The 7,500-nt window shown below is 44.5% G+C and overlaps 1 protein-coding gene across 3 annotated transcripts in view; it reads left to right on the top strand.

Moving 5' to 3' along the window:
• The window catches only part of LOC125948341 (Y+L amino acid transporter 2), an 18,338-nt gene extending 17,285 nt beyond the window's left edge, over window positions 1-1,053 (top strand). For all 3 annotated transcript variants that reach the window (XM_049674290.1, XM_049674292.1, XM_049674293.1), the window contains exon 6: window positions 1-1,053. This exon is cut by the window's left edge and continues 1,675 nt beyond it. The gene's annotated coding sequence lies outside the window, so the exon portion shown is untranslated.
• The last annotated feature ends 6,447 nt before the right edge of the window (window positions 1,054-7,500 follow it).

Genomic DNA, 7,500 nt, shown 5'->3' with positions numbered 1-7,500 from the left:
TTAAGAAAATAAAGTTACTCGACAAGACTTAAGGCTCATCAGAAAAATACAGGTCTCATCTGATTCATTCCTAATAATTTAATTTCCCATGAATGTGAAATCGCAACCACAGCAGGCGTAGAGCGATCGATTGCAGAGAAAGCGTTCGTCGCGTCGTTTCCGGTGGTAAAAAGTAATCGTCCTCGCAACTTACAACCACGTAAGCGCAATCGATGCTATGTTGCCGGTTCGGTTCAAACGTGACCCCGGCAGTGGCCACAGGGCCTGTGTATTTCGGTCCCCCGTGTTGATGTGTGTGTGTGTGTGTGTATGTGTGTGTCTGGGAGAGTTTTTAAATGACATCAGCTCAACATTATGTATTGCATATCCGGCCATGATCCACATTCGATGGCTCTCAGTAGGTCAAACCGTTTTGAAAATACAATACAATATTTACGTTTTCGTGATTTCTCCTCCGTTTCTCTTTTGCGCATACTCGCTCACTCTCTCCCATAGGTGTGATTGCAAAGGTCCTCCATTTGTCTCTCCTTTACTATTTACTACGTTCAAGGGTCGCTAGATATATCCTACTCGCTGTAATTCCAAATCGTAGTCGCTCTTCTTCCCTCTGTCACTCAGGAGGTGGTGGTACTCCCAAAAGCAGTGGCATCACTACGCCCTTGGTATTGTCTTTCTCGCCATGTTCCTTTGACCATTCAATTTCATTTATTCTATTTCGCTCTCCCTATTTTATCCTATCTTACGCTCTTTCTCTGTCCTGTATCGTACTGGTGGCGCGGGTGATATATTACACAAGCTCATGCTTTGCGCCCCCTTGAAACACGTGTCGTAACTTCCTGTCGTTTAAGCGTTTGCTTGTTCCGCAACGGTATCCACGCGTTATATTTGGCCTACTGCGTGGACACCAATTCAGATTGGCAAAATACAAACCTGCCGTGCATAGCGCCCCGCTGACGCAGTAAATCCATCCTTCCACCAGGCGACTCCATCAGATTACGAAGGACAGCCATTTGGCTCACATCCTGAAATACACTATCGGATTGATTGTTATGATTGATTCGGTAAGCAAATCGTATAACCGTGATTGCTGGTCGAATATGTATCCAGTGTTCCATTGAATTGTTTCTACAATTGAACTGTTGTCAGTAAATAGGTAGACGCTGATAGGTTCGATCTTACTATATGACTTATAGGTTGCTACTGTTAGTGATCGTGCAGTAAACCTCGATCACGAAGAAGCGTAAATTGGATACGACTACGAACCTGGCTGCACTGTGGCTTTATTGCACTTTCAAAAGTCACCAAACAACTGCAGCTGCATGACTGACTCTGCAAGAGCGGAAAATCGCTAATGATTTCGATCTTTGTAAGCGCTGGTCGAGCGGTATATTCATAGTTCATTGCCTGACGGAAATGAGGCCATCGTTTTGGAGTGAACTTTCACGGACGGTTGGGGTATCCCCGTTGGTTACGGTTCTAAGATGTAAACAATTTTGTTTCACTGCTTTAAACTTTTCTCTTTGCATTAAAAAAAACTTTAATATAAAAGGTTTGTGTTTTCGTTAGTGCGTTTGAAGCTGCCTTACCTTGAGGTTATATATCAGCACAAGTTATGACATGTCCGTGCCATTGTCATCTTGACAACACGCAACAAAGTGTTTCTGAACCGCTACTGCAACCGAACGAGGGAACGAGAGCAAACCTTCCGAAACTGGGTCATTTGGCGAAGGATAAGTAGCTGTGCACCGGGGGGATTAAGAGACACGAAAAATGAGAACCGGAGGCTGTAGCTGCAGCTACTACGAGGCTGTGCGAAGAACGATGGTAGAAGAGAGCAGAAAGCCACGTACATAGAGAGTGATGCTTGTAATGATCGGTGGCCCGTAAAGTAAAGGGAAGTCATTTGTAAACTACCGCCTGACGGTCCTTCGTCAAAAACGCTTCCTCGAAGGATTCTATCCAGTATACTCGTTGGCGTTGAGCGAGTAAATAATTGAAAGTGGACCATAACGGAGCGACCGTTAACCGTGACGTGCAGTAAGTTATCTTGTGAAAATTCAATTTATGCTGATTTATTTATGACATTCATAGCTAGACATACCGGGACATTCGCCCAGTCCTCCTGCTAATGTTATATTTTCACTCTTCTTCAATTTGCTTCGTTTTGTTGTGTAGTAAGAGTTGTTTTGAAATACTGTGTGGATTACGGAATAATATTTTGCTATTTTATTCTCTTACCCTTCAATATTCAAAATAAAAAAAGGGAAAGATACATGCTCTTCCAATGCGCACTTCGCCAGAAGAGTAAATATCACCAACCACCAACTTATCACTTCCATAAACTTCGTAGCATATCATGCCAGGTGACCTAGACCAGCAGTGTCTCGGACGAGGCAAGCAATGGGAGGCCAATGCAAGGTGCCGTGTCGGAAGACGATGGAAACGGATGAGGTCCAACAACGCCCAGACCGCCCTTCCCCCGCCTCTTGCCATGATCAGGCCAGGCACACGCTCTCCATCTCTTCCGAAGGGCAGCGTTGGTGCGATGGTCTCAAGGTACGCGCCGTATATGGCGACCTACTTTAAACTATACCCGTTGACGATTCTTGCTGAAGGGAATCGGTCGGAAAGAAAAGAGCGTGACCGAGCGTGCGTGGTTGTGTCTGTGTGTATGTGTGTTCACGAAGCCTCGAACGAGCACGGGTTGCGCCGTTGTAGGACAAGTGGCCGCCATTCAGAAAAGGGTCAAAAAGGCAATGGAGATGGCACTCACTAAAGGGTGTGATAACCAGATGGTGCACCCACCGGTCGGTTACGGTACATGGAAAGCGAAAGATCGAACACCAAAACGTCAAACGATGATCGCTTCTTCGAATCATTATCTTCGCTAAACAGGAAGTCACATGAAAAAGTCAATATCTTAGCACAGCTTTTCTTCAAACCCTTTCCACCATGAAACGAGCTACATATATCTTCGTCGTTGGAGCATAATCGGTTGGCTCGTGAAATGCCGCAACAATACTCCTCCGTCCAAGGACTCGGCTTTGGGGTCATCTACGCCGTGACGCCACAGACACAATTGTATTGTCGCCCGCAGACTATCCAAGGCTTCCTTCTAATTATCTATTCAAGGTACTTTCGGCTATTTCGAAGTGGTAACGCAAGACGTGAAAAATCTGATCAAGACTCTTTGCTGTCATTTTGTTGATCTTTCGTCGTTGATCACGTTGGCCGACTACTTGGACCCTTTGCCGTGGTAGATGATTTCGAGATGTAAATATCGACATCGCTCCGAAACTACGGAGCATATCGTTTACCTCCTGGCCAGTTGTAACATTAAAGGAAGGGAATAGTAGAAACTCGATACTCTTACATACTCCATATAATGTGGGTTACTACCGCAGGATGACATTTCTCTTCGCACCTGCGTGGTCGTTTGTGACTTTTATCTTTTTTTGACGGAGCCAACGTTTCCCCACCCCGCTATCTTTATGTGCTCTTTGCCCCTGTGTGAAACGAATACCCTTATGTTGATGTTGCTGTATCCATGGTTGAATCGGCAAATGGTACGCACATTGTTTGTGGGTCTTGGGGTCACACCTCGCGCACTTCCTGTTTCCGCGGTCCCCACGCGGATCTTTGGTGCGCTCTTCTTCGGTCGTTTCTCTTTTACTTTTCATTACCTCTCATTTTTTTTCCATTCAGCATTACGCCGGTTTTACTTCCTGGCTGGTTGTCATGGTTCATTCAGTCTAGCTCGCGATTTTAAGGCCAACGCAACACGAGTAGCGACCTATAACACCCCAGACACAGTTCGTACGCGTTCGCGAACTCTTTTTTGTCAGCGAGTTTTCGTTTGATTTTTTTTCCTGAACTCACGATTCGTACGCACGATGCGTGCGTCGTTCATCGACTGAAATGAACTGAAGGAATGAGAAGAAGTGGACTACATTTCTACCTGATTGACCGTCTCCGTCTAATAGTAAAAAGTATGCGAATAGAAATTTTTCGGATTGGATAAAGTTTGGCTGATTGTTCGCTTTGCGGGAATGGAAAGGTGACAATCATCTTGCAAAATATGGTTAACGCGACATGGTTTGAACCGATTTTTATTTTTATAAAACCACGACAGGAGGAATCAGGGCAACAGCGTTCCGACATTTCGCATTTTCAGTCCGCATTAGCATCCCTTTGTGCGGGGCGGGGCTTATGATTCGTTTATCGTAGTAAACGAGGGTACGCCGCTTTGCCGAACAGTATGATGGATCTTTCGTGAGTCTTTGTTATCCAGTCCAATACAATGGATTATGAACTTTGTGAAAGTGCTGAACCAATTCGTTCGGTACTTCTAGGCAATGCCAGAAACGCGTAATGGAAATTCTCTTTCCTTCCTGCTCTAACTCTCGGCTCTTGTTTCGTTTGGACAGTGAATGGTGAAAACTGCTCATTGTTCATGCTGTTATGTGTTTATTGTGTTCGTTTTTCACAATATACTGAGACCTCAGACCACACCTGGGGACATATGCTGTTGGATCTTCGAACGCTTTGTTCATAAAAGCACATTAATGTTCATTAATACACGTTTTCCCAATTATCGTTGCATGTTTTTATTTTCACTAATAAGGAAATTGTCTGCCAATTTTCTATAAAATTGAGTATTTATTTATAATAATATTTGCGGTTTCTGTAACAATAAACTTAAATTAAAAAATAAAGCTGCCAAAGAAAACAAGTTGTCTTGTCTGTTTGCATTTAATTTAAATCGTTTTACTTTCGAATGGATTTGCAGTAACGGAGAAACACTCTTTAATAAACGAATGGCGAAAAATCGAAAAGCCTGAAAGTACATGATTGTTTTATCAGCTACCAAATGCTTCAGTGGACCTAGACGTCAACAGGGTTACGCTTTTGAATTTTGATAGAAGTGGGCGCTATTTGCTTTGATAAGCTTATAGTTAATTAAAATCATACGGCATGCTTCCAGAAGGAAGTGAAACGCCATTTCAGAGAACGCCAAGTCACCTCTCTCAGGCTGGTGACAAAGTTTATAACGTTGCTCGTAGTCGTATGCAAAAGCGTCCGGAAAAAGTGTGTCATGTTTGATGAATAAATTATGCTCCAAAACAAAGCTTGGAACAACGAAGAATGGCAAGTGGTTCATCCTTCTTTAGGCCCAAAATCCGCTTTGGATGGAAAGTGAATTTGTTATTCTGAATCAAGTTCATTTTCCCAATTTTTCGCACTTATTTAACGTTGCTAATGATGAAACATCAATGGTGTCTCTAATTTGACGTATATAATTATCGCAAACTATGAGTTTCGCTCATCCTCTTGCAGATGTTATGTATAGACACCGACAACGAGAAATAGCGAGCAATCACCCAGTGCCTATAATTCCCCCTCGTCTCATAAAGGTCTTCTACATCGAGCATCATCTATTGCAGCTTATGATAATCTTCGTTATTTTGTCGTTCGGCTCCCTGCACCCCAATGCCAAACTGTAAAGTAAATGTGCTTGAGCTCATCTCTGAGCCACAATTGTTGATAGTAGCACCTCCTTCCATGACAATCGAACTGAAATGATTCAATCCTAAAGTATGCCATTTGAGGTTGAGGTTAATGCTTTACTCGGTACCCCATACAGCACGAAGGATAAACCCATTTGGGGTTAATCGAAACCGACAGCAATCATATGCCGAGAAGCATCGCACCGTGCAAGCGGCAGTAGAAGTAGTAGCGGTGTAGTGAATGGCACTGAGTACAGCTTTGACCTAGCGGTGCATCAAGTAACTTGACATGCCGCAGCTGTCAATCCCAACTCTAGTGTACATGCTGGGCTTATTTGTGAGTGCGACTAGTATTTGATAAGTACCTGTCATCCGAAGTGAATAGCGATGTCCATGCTGCTCGTGCTACTTAATTCCAATGGTACCTGTGGAGATGGTGTATTAATATTGGAGTACAGCATGATAAGAGATAGAGATTTAATGATTTAATGTGTGCAACAGCAGGATGATATCATTTTCCACAAAATCTCCGACATTGTCATCATTAAATCCACTTTGCTCCACAACACATCACCTTCAGTTTTATTCATGACCCCAAAAACCATCTCTCACTATCACACACATACACACTCACACACACGGACACTGCTAACATCATTCGTCGACGACACGTAAATGAGTATGGACATCAGCATGGGATCAGGCATCGCTCAATACAGTCGACAAGATTAGTGACACCGTGACGAATCGATTTCGAAGGGGGAGAGGCCAAGAGGGAGGCCACCGGCAAGCGAACCAGCCAATCTGCCATGAGTGCAGGACGACATCACAGACGTGACGTGACAGTGGCTGCCGCTGAATGTGGATTATTCAATGGGGCGGCCGCTGTACAAGCCTGTGCTGTGCTGCCGAGTTCAGCCTCAGTCTGTGTCAGCGGCTTACAGTGGCTATATCTAGGTCAAATGCTACACTCGGCGATGATGCTGTGCCCCAAATCTCTAGCCCCCTTCCGGCACCGGACCCAGCCCCGGCCCCGGCCCGGTCACATTTCCTATCACACCAGCATCGGCATCGGATTAGAATAAGGTTTCGTTTTCATCTTTCATGGCATGCTACTCCAATCCATCAGCTTTCGGTGTCACACCACAATATTTGCTTATTCATACAGAGTCCACGGCGGGATTGTCACCGACTAAAGGAGGCCGAGACAACTTATTCTTTCTTTTCAAATAAAAAATAACGTTATCATCATATTTCACGCAGATTTTGGATCACTTTATGAAGCTGTTTGGTGTGTGCATCAACGTAGAGTGCATTAATTCGTTTAGCTTTGATATGATTTTGCGCATAATTTTCACGTCTTAATGCTTATCAGCCTTATCGTGCACACACACTTACTACTACACCTACCCTTGCCTAATCGTGATTGCCAAGCTCACGGGTTTGCTGCTGCTGTTGCTGCTGAGTATGTCTCGGTATTTCTGCCTGTTGCCGTTACGGTTCCTTAAAGCAGACGCAACCAGACAGTCGGTTATGTCATTTGGGCGGGTGTTTCAGCATGGCTGGAGTTCGGGGACACCCCAACGGGTTCCCAACATCTAGTAACAGCAGTAGCAGCAGTAGCAGCTGTTGTCCGCTTTCGATGTTCGCGGTGTAAACACTAGACAGAGAGACAATGGGTGCGAGGAGAGAAAATTCGACAGAGAGAGAGAGAGAGAGAGAGAGAGAGAGAGAGCGAGCAAGAGAAAAGAGAGGAGTTTAAAAAAGAAAAAAAAGGTTTTTGGAAAGAGTGATACCACCGTATAAAATGTAGGACAGCTTGTCGAGTTGAGCCCCCGGGCCTAGAGCCGGCGAGGATTGGTCGTTACCCTGCCGATACCAGTCTAAAAACCGTCCAAAAAACTACCGAAAGCGGGCCAATGTTTGGTGTGTGTGTGTTGGTTTACACGGAGGTGTGTCAGTTGAGTAGCTTGGTTGGCCATCGAGACGCCAG

This window comes from Anopheles darlingi, chromosome 2, assembly GCF_943734745.1.
Source record: "Anopheles darlingi chromosome 2, idAnoDarlMG_H_01, whole genome shotgun sequence".
Taxonomy (NCBI): domain Eukaryota; kingdom Metazoa; phylum Arthropoda; class Insecta; order Diptera; family Culicidae; genus Anopheles; species Anopheles darlingi.
The sequence above is the reverse complement of the archived record's forward strand: the minus strand, read 5'-3'. Positions and strand labels throughout refer to the sequence as shown.